This window comes from Herpailurus yagouaroundi, unplaced genomic scaffold (assembly GCF_014898765.1).
Source record: "Herpailurus yagouaroundi ecotype Mexico unplaced genomic scaffold, PumYag 530, whole genome shotgun sequence".
Classification (NCBI taxonomy): domain Eukaryota; kingdom Metazoa; phylum Chordata; class Mammalia; order Carnivora; family Felidae; genus Herpailurus; species Herpailurus yagouaroundi.
The window spans coordinates 445,593-459,252 of NW_024412747.1; the positions used below are offsets into that span (position 1 = coordinate 445,593).

The 13,660-nt window shown below is 39.4% G+C and overlaps 1 protein-coding gene across 1 annotated transcript in view; it reads right to left on the reverse strand.

Moving 5' to 3' along the window:
* The window catches only part of CHRM3 (cholinergic receptor muscarinic 3), a 525,424-nt gene that overhangs the window by 362,627 nt on the left and 149,137 nt on the right, over nucleotides 1–13,660 (reverse strand). The window lies entirely within an intron of this gene.

Sequence of the window (13,660 nt, forward strand, 5' to 3'; positions counted from 1 at the left end):
CCCACTCTAACCTCTTTTTTTTTTTTTTTTCCTTCCCCTCCCCCATGGGTTCCTGTTAAGTTTCTCAGGATCCACATAAGAGTGAAACCATATGGTATCTGTCTTTCTCTGTATGGCTTATTTCACTTAGCATCACACTCTCCAGTTCCATCCACGTTGCTACAAAAGGCCATATTTCATTTTTTCTCATTGCCACGTAGTATTCCATAGTGTATATAAACCACAATTTCTTTATCCATTCATCAGTTGATGGACATTTAGGCTCTTTCCATAATTTGGCTATTGTTGAGAGTGCTGCTATGAACATTGGGGTACAAGTGCCCCTATGCATCAGTACTCCTGTGTCCCTTGGATAAATTCCTAGCAGTGCTATTGCTGGGTCATAGGGTAGGTCTATTTTTAATTTTCTGAGGAACCTCCACACTGCTTTCCAGAGCGGCTACACCAGTTTGCATTCCCACCAACAGTGCAAGAGGGTTCCCGTTTCTCCACATCCTCTCCAGCATCTAGAGTCTCCTGATTTGTTCATTTTGGCCACTCTGACTGGCGTGAGGTGATACCTGAGTGTGGTTTTGATTTGTATTTCCCTGATGAGGAGCGACGCTGAACATCTTTTCATGTGCCTGTTGGCCATCCGGATGTCTTCTTTAGAGAAGTGTCTATTCATGTTTTCTGCCCATTTCTTCACTGGGTTATTTGCTTTTCGGGTGTGGAGTTTGGTGAGCTCTTTATAGATTTTGGATACTAGCCCTTTGTCCGATATGTCATTTGCAAATATCTTTTCCCATTCTGTTGGTTGCCTTTTCGTTTTGTTGGTTGTTTCCTTTGCTGTGCAGAAGCTTTTTATCTTCATAAGGTCCCAGTAATTCACTTTTGCTTTTTAATTCCCTTGCCTTTGGGGATGTGTCGAGTAAGAGATTGCTACGGCTGAGGTCAGAGAGGTCTTTTCCTGCTTTCTCCTCTAGGGTTTTGATGGTTTCCTGTCTCACATTCAGGTCCTTGATCCATTTTGAGTTTATTTTTGTGAATGGTGTGAGAAAGTGGTCTAGTTTCATTCTTCTGCATGTTGCTGTCCAGTTCTCCCAGCACCATTTGTTAAAGAGACTGTCTTTTTTTCCATTGGATGTTCTTTCCTGCTTTGTCAAAGATGAGTTGGCCATACGTTTGTGGGTCTAGTTCTGGGGTTTCTATTCTATTCCATTGGTCTATGTGTCTGTTTTTGTGCCAATACCATGCTGTCTTGATGATGACAGCTTTGTAGTAGAGGCTAAAGTCTGGGATTGTGATGCCTCCTGCTTTGGTCTTCTTCTTCAAAATTCCTTTGGCTATTCAGGGCCTTTTGTGGTTCCATATGAATTTTAGGATTGCTTGTTCTAGTTTCGAGAAGAATGCTGGTACAATTTTGATTGGGATTGCATTGAATGTGTAGATAGCTTTGGGTAGTATTGACATTTTGACAATATTTATTCTTCCAATCCATGAGCAGGGAATGTCTTTCCATTTCTTTAAATCTTCTTCAATTACCTTCATAAGCTTTCTATAGTTTTCAGCATACAGATCCTTTACATCTTTGGTTAGATTTATTCCTAGGTATTTTATGCTTCTTGGTGCAATTGTGAATGGGATCAGTTTCTTTATTTGTCTTTCTGTTGCTTCATTGTTAGTGTATAAGAATGCAACTGATTTCTGTACATTGATTTTGTATCCTGCAACTTTGCTGAATTCATGTATCAGTTCTAGCAGACTCAAGATTTGATTTTAAATTCTAGTGTTTAAATAAGTATTTGTGCCCACATTGGAACATTACTTTAGGATACACACTGTAAAAGCATAAACTGGTGAATCCATGTAAGATGATCTTAACCCAAGTCCAGAGTATCAATGGAATAACGTGAATAATGGAGACATATTGCTTTGCTTATATGACCTTTTCAAAGATTATAAAAGTCATAGATGGGGTGCTTGGGTGGCTCAGTTGGTTAAGCATCCAACTCTTGATTTCAGCTCAGGTCATGATCTCACAGTCCACAGAGTTGAGCCCCACATCGGGCTCCATGCTGTTGGTGCAGAGCCTGCTTAGGATTCTCTCTCTCTCTCTCTCTCTCTCTCTCTCTCTGCTCCTCCCCTACTTGCATTGCCTCTGACTCTCTCAAAATAAATAAATAAATTAAAAAAAAAACCTCACAGATATAGGGAAAGTGATGGAGAATGGCTATGGTGAATATTATTTTGTGCCATACTTACGAGTCTAGCAAGAATCTGTGTCAGTGGTATAGTGGGAGTGAGAGGATAAGGAAGGCCGTACCAGTAAAAGAGGACTGGCAAATATCTTCTATGATTCTGGCATAAGAGTTCACTCAGCCCATATTCCCTGAGCATCCTTCTAGTGTTCTGCACTGTGACAGCTTCTATCTCTGGTTACAAAGGGAAACTGGCAATACGTATGCAAGAGAAGCTCTGAGTCTAATCAGGGATAGGAAGACGAACATATAGACATTGTGGGATTTCAGTTTCGTAAATAGTTAGTAAGTAATGGCAGAGAAGCTGACTCAGGTGACTCGGAATTCTCACATAAGGCAAAAAACCTGAACCAATATGTTAATGGATGTGTAGGCATTTTCCAGGCATAATAGAAGGTGAAGGCATTGTAGGCAAGGAGAGCATGGGCGAGCCCGATGGTCCAGTCACACAAAAGATTTTAACGTGCTTAATAGCTGAGAATACCGACCTGAGTTCAAACGTTAGGTGTAGAAGTGGGTAGGGCTGGATATGTTTGGAGAATTTCCTGAAGTCACATATTGGAGGGCCTCTTATTCTCACTGAAATGTGTCTGGATTTTAATCTCAAGGCAAAGGGAATGCGGCTATGGGAAATGTTTATGCAAAGAGTGAAATATTCAGGTTTGTGTGTTAGAAAAGATTCCAACGGCAAGAGCAATGACATACCAGAAGGGAGTCAAATAGACTATTGCAATGTTTACTGTAATAGCTTAGGTATAAAATCACAGGGCCAAATAGTAGTCCTGACAAGGTAAAGAATAGGATTGTTTTAAAGGATGTTAGGTGATAGAATCATCTGGATTGATCACTCATTTTGATTAAAGAGGCCGGGGAACTTAGAAAATGACTCAGAAATTCCACTGGGTAACTGCATGGTTGGTGGTTGATTACCACTGGTCATAATAGGGATTAAAGGAGGAAAAGAAGGGTGGGATTAAAAACTAAATTCACAGTTGGACTTACAAAATCATAACTGCTTTTAAGAATGCCAGTAACTCATTATTTCAAACAACATTACGAGATTACTCCAGTGATCTCTATACTAAGTGTTGGCTATCATGACAGAGATACTGAGGAACTAAGGAGCTGTCTACACTGACAAAAAAAGAGTTAATGAAATGAAAATTTTGAAAATGTATGAGTTAGAAAAGACAAATTAAGAAGACAGAACTAAGAAGAGAGGGGAGGGGATTAGATAAATAACAGGGGTTTTGTAACTTTTTTTTTCCACTGTGACCCCCCAATAATAAACACATTGTACCTTTGACCTGGCACATATACATACAGATATAAATGAAACAAAGACTTTATAGAAAGTCATTATGGGATACACTCTGACACTTTTTCCTTTGCTGTGTTGCATTTTAAAATGCTGGTGGCAATCTACCAACCTGATTTTATGATTGATTCGCAGGTCAGCCTTGAAGTATGAGCAAGGCTGACAGAGAACTCAGATGGAAAGACCAGTTTTGTTCAGCAGCTAGTTGAACAAAGAAGTTTTAGTGTCAGAAGAGATGTGATTGAGTTGCCTTTCTCATTAGCAGGCAACAAAGAATCTGAACAAAGGGAGAGGGCTCTCTCCACTAATTAAGTGGCTTTTCCTTAATCTGCACAGCCCCTGAGGATCTCCTAGCCCAAGGCATAAATGAAAGAATGAGATTAAAGTCCATAATCCAATTACTTTTTAAAGTTAAAAAAAATAAAATAAACACCTTTAGTAATATAGTCTGAGCTTGTAGCCGATCTCTTAAAGAAACTGAAAAGCAGGGGCATCATTCGATTCAACTAACATTTATTTGTTTCCTCCTATGAGCCCCACTTGGTGTGAATTTCCCCCTGAGAGTTACAACAAAACTGAAAAAAACAACCTGGAACTCCTTCCACACAATGAGTTTTTCCTTGTCTTGGCTTACTAGTTGTATCTTGCAATTTATCTTACATACCTCCTCCCCGAGGAAGCTGGAGACACATCTCCAGCTTAAGGAAGACTGACGTTTCTATAACGTGTCTAATGTATTTTAATAGACAAATGCTAGGAGTATGAGACACTGAAATGCAGTTTTAATTACTCTCCTTATTAGACTGCTACACTTTGCAGGCTGTTAGCACACAGGATGGGAACTTGGTGATAATCACTTTGTCAACAATTTTCACTTTGGCGGAAATTCTTTAGTTTTGCTCTCTATACAGAGTAGTAGGGAAAAGGCAAAATAGCACTGATGAGCTACTCATGGCCCTCCACCTCGGCACTGTTTTTGCCCCATCGTCTAAAAGCCATTAGACATTACCATTTGACTACATTATTTTTTAATCTAGGTTATTTTAAAGAGCTAAATTTAAAAATGCACTCTCAAGAATGGCTGCAAAGTCTTGTGTAGCACTTTTTGCATCAAGCATTGATTTTTCACATCAGTGGCATGAGAGTTAAGTGATCTGGAGTTGGGAGAGCCACCAAAACCACGTATTCAGAAAACCTAGAAAGTAGACTAAGTTGTCAAACATGCAACTGGGCTTCATGCAAAGAAAAGAAATATTTTTTTTAAAATGAATGCAGTTATGATGTTTATCATCTCCCCCAAGAGGAATGGGCTATTTTATTTATCACTGCAATCTAAGTAAACAGAGTTTAATATCTACTTACTTGCTGAGCTTAAGAGGTCATTATATGGCATCCAAAAATCACTAAAAATCTCTGACTCACCTTCCTGTTGGAAAGCTGGTTCACCACAGTGCATGGCTGCCACTTTACCCAATTTTTTTTTTTATTTTTCCTTTTGTCACCAGCTCTACATCAGATACTACATTTCTAATTAGGTGATGGATATCAATCAATGAATGGTTCTGGTTCTATACCTAACTTCCATGGGATTAGGTGATACAAGGGCAACACATCCATGCCACTCCGTGCTTCAGCAGAGAAAGAACTTGAACTTCGACCGAAGTTCCAAAACACTGGAATTGCTTCTCTTCTCTGTTATTTTTTCCCTTTTGGGCCTCATGGTGTGCAAGCTATCTGTCCCCCTCAGCCGCTTTTAGCCACTCTCGGTGTAATCTGATGATGTACACAAGAGTCTTGAAGTTTTCTCCTTTAGGTTCTGGAGCACCTACAAAATTATCTTACACATGAATCATTTTCCAACGAAGACTGAGATAGATTATCAAAATTTTCGTTTCTGGAAGCAATCAAAATAGGAAGTTTTGGTGAGTAAGAATTTCCAAGTTTGTAATCTAAAATTATGCTTTGGAGGGGCGTCTGGGTGGCTCAGTCGGTTGAGCGTCCGACCTCAGCTCAGGTCATGATCTCACGGTTCATGGGTTCAGGTCCCACATCAGGCTCTGTGCTGACAGCTCAGAACCTGGAACCTACTTTGGATTCTGTGTCTCCCTCTCTCTCTGCTCCTCCCCCACTCACGCTCTTTCTCTCTCTCTCTCTCTCAGAAATAAATAAACAGGGGCGCCTGGGTGGCTCAGTTGGTTAAGCGTCCAACTTCAGCTCAGGTCATGATCCCACAGTTTGTGGGTTCCAGCCCTGTGTCGGGCTGTGTGCTAACAGCTCAGAGCCTGGAGCCTGCTTCAGATTCTGTGTCTCCCTTTCTCTCTGCTCCTCCCCCACTCATGCTCTGACTCTCTCTCTCTCTCTCTCAAAAAGAAATAAACATTAAAAATTTTTTTAAAAAATAAATAAACATTATAAACAAATAAATAAAATTATGCTTTGAAGAAAGTTTTTGCTGGTACAAAAAGCAACTGCTTTTATGTAAACTTAAATTCATTACTATTTGTATATACATATATTTAATGATCTATGTCACCATAGAAAAGGACTTTATATATATGTATACACACACACACACACACACACACACACACACACACACACTCTCTCTCTCTACTCTCGTCCTCCATGCCTCCTGCTCAGCAGTGGCTACCTGGAAGAACTACGAGGACAAGGATCTTGTCTGTTGTTCACAGCGGCAGGCAGGGCTGCATAGAAGGAGGTCTAGAAATATTTGCTGAATGAATAGACAGAATACCTCAGTTCTCCAGCTTCAAATATTTAACTAATGTCATGTAGGGCATGATTTTCTTTCCAGATAGTTTAATCCCCTCGAATTTTAAATGACTTCAAAATATTATAATTATCTCCTTTATTTAAAAGCAAGTGTTTCTTCAAAACTCTCTCTGCTTCCCAGGCTTATTTTATTGTATTTTTTTAATTCCATTTAGGTGTTGCTTGCTGGGGTTAACAGATCCGCTGAGTGCACATCTAAGGGACAGTAAAACACTGTTAATATCTCTCCTTCAGAGAGAGAGAGGCAGCATATGACATGAATCCACAAAATTCTTTTCAAGCATAACTGAACTGAAAAGAGGGAATTAACGTGAAAGCATTTGGTGAGGTGACTGGTGTACAGAAGACAGTTGTTGAGAATAAGAATTTTAGTCTGAATTTTGTGGGAGCAATTAATTATAGTATGAAACACATGCTGATTTCATGGCACTTACACTGACTGTTAATATGAAAAAAAAAAGATATAAGAAAACATGTTGAATAAAGAGGTCGTTGAACTCTGCGGATAAACTGTCCAGTCTTAAAAATGCATTTCTCATGCATTTTCCTGGAAGACACCTGCTTGTATCTGTTACTGAAGACATGACTGAAATAACTGCAGATTCTCATTTTTATTCATATCGGTTGCTGCAGAAGGATAGAAGGGGAAATCTTTAATTATAATTTTATAAGCTATTGATTCTCCAGGATATGAGAGAAGCATGGCTCAAAACCCGAAGCACATTATATTTTCAACACTAATTTTATTTTAAAAATCAAATTAGTTTTCTAATTTCATAAGATATGATATGCCTCCATACATATGTGCCCCCCTGTAGGGATGAGGCTGTTACAAATTTAGGTTATGTAAGTATGGATGTGAATCAGTGGGGTACAGGGTACAGTACTCATCTCCTTTGTGAAAGGAAGATGATGAGGCCATTGTTGCAGAGTTTTGTGAGGATGACACAATGATGTGACACAATATGAGACCAAAGCCTACTGCACAGTTACTAGCTCAGTACGTGGTAGTCTTCACTGTCATTGCCAAGTTTCACCACACGCCTGTAAGTTCATTAGCTAAAAAGAATGTCAGGAAATAGTCACTAAGATAGTCGAATCTTCAAATACATAAAATAAAGACTTAGAAAGTTACCAGGAAACAATCTCGAAAATTTTCAAGTGTTGCCTCTGGGAATAACAACAACAACAACAAAATAAAAACCCCTACTTCTTCCGATAATATGTTATTCTTGGCATACCATGCTCTACTTATTGGAGGACACCAAAGCTTTAATATTGCGATTACCCGAGCCCTATATTTCTACATTAGTCGTATATTTCTGCTTATGCAACTGGATGAATATTCATCACTCCTACATTAGTCCTGTATTTCTGCTTACACAACTGGATGAATATTCTTGATACATGATTCATTCAAACATTATCCCTTTTTGCCAGAAGCATGTCAATCTAAAATAGCTCATGCACTGAAAACTGTCAGCCCATTTTCCTCTCTGAAATACGTCTTTACTGGCTCAATGCCTTCCGCTTACCTATCTACAGCCATCTGTGAGAGCTGAATGGCTTAAGATACAGTGTGTCACAATTCTACGTTAGCCTGTAGCGACTCCTCTGTGTAAGAGTGATGTACACGAAGTAACAAAGATAAATGTCGAGTGTGAAAATACGAGTTTAGCGGATGTGACGATCTTCCCTGTTAACATGGTACTATTTAAGTATAAATATTAAACAATTGTAAGTCCACTACTGTGTCGTATACGGCCACCAAAGTTAAGTTTCAGATAGAACTTCATGCGGCTACATCATGAGGGTTTCGTTTATTGACTTGGAGGGAATTTTTTGGTTTGGTTGTTTTTCTCTGTATTTCTTCAAAAACAGCTCAAACCTATAGGAATGTTCTCCACCTTTCCCCATTCAGATTAATAGTAGGTATCTTCCATGGTTTCCATGGGTAAACTATGTTAAAATATCTTACACATTTTAATATATTTTATAATGAATTGAACAAAATCAGTTTTAAATATATGTAATAATTACTATAATAAAACAAAACCTTAAGAACTCTTTAATGTTTTTTTATATATTAGTAAACTATTAATTAATCTATTAATTCCTTAATTAATATATAAATAATTTCTTACATATTAACTTACATGGAAAAAATCATTTCCATCTCAGTCAAGAAAAGGTCAAATAATTCTCATTATTGTTGAAATGCTGTTCTAAAAATAATACATTTAATAGTAAACCCATAAGGAAGTTAGTAGAATCAGTTTTACATTTTCAAAACTGTGTTCTGTTTTTCTAAAAGTGTTAAAAATGATACAAATCTCATAATATGTTAAAAGTTGCCAGTTTTCATTTTTCTGGTTATACTTTTTGCAGATCTATATATAACATATAATACTGTAATATATAATATAAAATTATATAATGTATAATATATTATAATATAATATAAAATTATATATATATATATATACTTTTTAATGTTTTATTTTACTTTTTGAGAGACAGAGAGAGACAGAGCACGAGCAGGGGAGGGGCAGTGAGAAAGGGAGACACAGAATCCCAAGCAGGCTCGAGGCTCAGAGCTGTCAGCACAGAGCCCGATGTGGGGCTCGATCTCATGAATTGTAAGATCATGACCTGAGCTCAAGTCGGACGCTGAACCGACTGAGCCATTAGGTGCCCCTGCAGATTTATATTAATAACAATTTGAAGTAATATCCATATTGAATAATATTTCGTAGAAATCTTTTGATGTGGCAAATGCAATTATTGCCTCTTCAGTCTGAGGACAGAGAATGGTATTGTTTCTACCATTAATTTAATCAGGAATTAGTTGTTGAGCACTAGACCCTGGACATAAGAGACTGAGTAAGACGAGGAATGCCCTCAACAAGACTGCAACGGGGTAGATGGATACTTGTTAGAGACTGACTGTGGACCTCTCACCCAAAACTCAGACGTCACATGCAAATGTCCAGTGTGGTGGCATGTGGAGGGGGGCGGGGTCTTTGGGGAGGTGATTAAGTCATGAGGGTGAAGCCCTCATGAATGGGATTATAGCTATACAAGAATACGTGGGAAACTTATAAAAGGTGCCCCAGAAAACTCCTTTGCCTCTTCCACCATGTGAGGACACGGAAAACATGGCTTTCTAAAGAGCAGACCCTTACCCTACATGAAGTCTGCTGGTGCCTTGATCTCAGAGTGCCCAGGCTCCAGAACAGTGAGGAATAAATTTCTGTTGTTCATAAGCCACTCGGTTGATGGTGAAATGGAAGCCAAGTATTGCAGAAGAAGTGAAGAATGTGGTCTCTCACCAGGGCGCGTCCGCGGTACAGAGGTGGAAGGACAGCAGGGGACGGTCCACTTTAAGAGGAGGATGGGGGTAGCTTTCACAGACGGCAGCGAATGCCAAATGAGTCTGGAAGGAAGAACTGGAGTCTGATGGACGGCGAGCACGAGGAGATGGCGACGGGCAGGTGAGACGGGGGTGCCTCCGGGTGGGCGGTCAGCGCAGAGGCTGAGATCTGAAGCCGACAAAAGAGAGGGGGTCTCATCCACGTCTGGGGGCATCTGCGGCTCATCTGAGGCTACTTCTGGTCACTGGGCAGCAGACACTCGCTGGTCATGAGCTCCTCTTCCGCCTGTCCTGCCGCCCATCCGGCTCACCCGCAACCGCTCCGAGCTTCTCCCGCTCCCTGCCATGAGTGTGTTTCGCTTACAGTCACAACCTCTTCTTGAAAGTCCCGCCGAGACAGATTTCATTTCACGTCTGTCTCCGAACGACAGCCGACTTTAGTTCTGGACGCCCCCTACCTCTTCCAAACTCTGGCCCTGTGACAGGGAATGAAATGTCTCTTCGTTTTCAGAGACACGATTTGATGAAGTATTAGAGTGATAACCGACTAGATCAGACCCCTTTAAAAGGACACTTCTAAAGCCACAAATCACTTTTGAGACAAACATCGCAAGTGCGCAATGGCCGCGGCAAGAAGGAGGGCGGAAGGAGGGCGATGTGAGAAATCCACTTGTTTGGATGAGCACGACGACTCTGCTTCTTTTTATTACACTCTAACTCCTAATACGAGACTTCAAAACGTGAATGGTGACCATACCGAAGGCCTGAAGCATGCAGCAATGCAGGGCCCTCCGGAAGGAGGTCAGAATGACCAAGGTCATCTCTCACCAAGGGCCCCAAGCAGGGACAGCAAAGCCTGTGTCTGCATACATGGACATAAGAATGCACTTCCCCGGGGCGCCTGGGGGGGCTCAGTCGCTTAAGCGTCAGACTTCAGCTCACGTCATGCTCTCACAGTCTGAGTTCGGGCCCTGCATCCGGCTCTGTGCTGACAGCTCAGAGCCTGGAGCCCGCTCCGGATTCTGTGTCTCCCTCTCTCTCTGCCCTTCCCCCACTCACGCTCTGTCTCTCTCTGTCTCTCAGAAATGAATAAACATTAAAAAAACTGCACTTCCCAAACGTTTCCACCCCAAAACCTCCTCTACAACCATGACTTTCCTCATCGTGGGCAAACTCTTAAAGGCTAACGCTACTGCAAAAATAAACAAGAAGAATAACAGGCGTGTAGAAAGCAACTGTTGATAATATCACTATCTGAATTCTCAACAAGTCAGGTTAAATTTGCATGTGAAAGAGTCTCTGGGTGGTGATACTGAGGGACAGAGATGAAGTGACCAAGCACTGTCACTGTTCCAGACGGTTTATAATTAACACGTGATGGAAAGAGACTTGGTTTTCTGTTCTGAGTCGTACACAGCAGCCAGGCAATTGGCTCTTGGCTCAGATCACTGCCCCAGATTATCAGCATTTCCCACCTTGGGAACAAATAATGACTCATTTGAAATATACCACCCAGTACAAGCACTGAATTTTGTCCAATATGCTCCCAGAGGACAATACATTAAGTTTATTTATAACAAGAATAAGTTTGCACTATGGTTTAGACGAAATGTTCATGGAAGTGAAAAAGCAAACCGTCCTCCACATCGTTTTGTGACATACATTCTGCATTTCCACCTCTTTCCTCCCCCCCACTTTTTTTTTTTTTTTTAGAAAACAAATCATTTTAAATGTGGTAACAGCCCAATCTTTACAACAAAATAAACACTGAGTTGATATTCCCTGATAGGCTTAAAAAAGGCAACGGATTTTTTTTTTTTTAATCAGGATACCATATTTAAGTTATGTTTGCATTTTTTAATTTGAGTTAAGTTATTCGTTTGTCTTTTTTGAAATTCTGGATCTCACAAAGTAAATCATATAATTGGGCACATTTCTAAAAGTCCCCTAAATATAACATATGGCAAGAAGGACATTTTCAGAATCGGAGTATCTCTGATTTACATTACTTTAAAAATGCATTCTATAATAATTTGTGACTATATTTTCACAACTCTCGATTCAGGTGTTGGCTACCACTGCTTGCCAGATGTTGTGTTAAATCATCCTAACAAAAGCAGTATGGAGTATTTTTAAATTCTTTCTTTCTTTCTTTCTTTTTTTTTTTTTTTTTTCAGAAACTGAGACTTCGAAAGGTTCAGTAACTACTTTAGCTTCCACCGTAACATAATGAATGGTTTTGGACTTAGGGCTTTCTGATTCCAAAATCTGTGGTGGTTACCATAATCCCTCACTCTGTCCAGTGAATAATAACCATAAATGTTGATTAGTTACGAAGCATCACACAGCGCTCCTAAGCACTTGACCCTATTAACTCATGTAATCCACGCAAAAACCCTATGAGATAATCCTGGGTGCTGATGCGGTGACCAAGCACTGTCACTGTTCCAAATGGGTTATAATTAACACGTGACACAAAGAGACTTGGTTTTCTGTTCTGAGTCGTACACAGCAGCCAGGCAATTGGCTCTTGGCTCAGATCACCGCCCCAGATTATCAGTATTTCCCATCTTGGGAACAAATGAGGACTCATTTGAAATATACCACCCAGTGCAACCACTGAACTTTGTCCAATGTGAGCCCAATGGACAATACCTTAAGTTTATTTATAACAGGAATAAGTATACAATATGGTTTAGAGAAAATGATTGGGGGAAGTGAAAAGCAAACCGTCCCCCACATCGTTTTGTGACATACATTCTGCCTTTCCACCTCTTTTCTTACTTTCTCTCTCTCTCTTTTTTTAGAAAAAGAAATCATTCTTATTATTAGACCCATTTTACAGATGAGCAAACTAAGGCACAGAGAGGTTAAAGGACCTATCGAACAGTGCAAAGCTGGAAAATGAAACAACTGGGTTGGTTGCAACCCCATAAATCTGACTTTAGACAGCTCCTCCCCCCCACCCCCACCCCCACTTAGGGACTATGCTACAATATTAGCAAGTGAATATATATCACCTGTTATTAAAGATTTTGTTTCACCTAAACGCAAACACTTTATTCATGTAATAAGCCATTGCCCTTTCAAAAATAATCATATCCAATTCCTGGAGAATAATCTGCAAACCAGTGTCATTGCATGGTCCCGGTTATATAACAACTTTTAAAATTTTAGTGAAAAGGTCTTTTTCCATCTTACTAAATATATTCGTTAAGATTCTCATTTTCAATCTTTTAAACACACTAACTGTATTCCATTAGCAAAAAAAGAATGGCTATTTGAGGCACTGAAGAGGTTTCAGTAAAAAGGAATTTAATATAGTAAGCTAAATGAACAATCTCTGGTTGAATTTCTCCATTATCTCTTAATGTCCTGAAATTAAACTGTATACAAAAAGTATCTAATGTATCTTTTCTCCTCTGAGTGTAAATACCCAAGCGTAGTCTAATAAAGTGTATCCAGGAGAACAGAAGCAGACATCTAACACCCATAGTTGGTGGGGACTGGTGTGCACAGTATGTGTGAGAAACATGGTTGGTTGTTTGTTTTTTTTTTTCATGTTTAATTTACACATAATTTTCTCAAATATGAGAAATTTATTTGGTTCATGAATTAAAGTTAAGTATGATTTTATCATTTATATTTTGGGTGAATAACACACAAAATATCAAACTGTGTTGGCCAATTTAAAAAGCTGACCACCAAATGTATGGAAGTCCTGAATCACTAAATTGTAGACCTGAATTTAATATTACACTGTATGTTAACTAATTAGAATTGAAATTAAAAAAAAAAAAAAACTAAAGAAAAAGCAAAGTATGATCACAACTCTTGTCCAACTTCCTCCTTGAAATATTAATCAGCCACAGATAACATCATTTTTATGGGGTTTGTAGTTAAATAATAACTTCACGTTATTATCTCACTGGACCT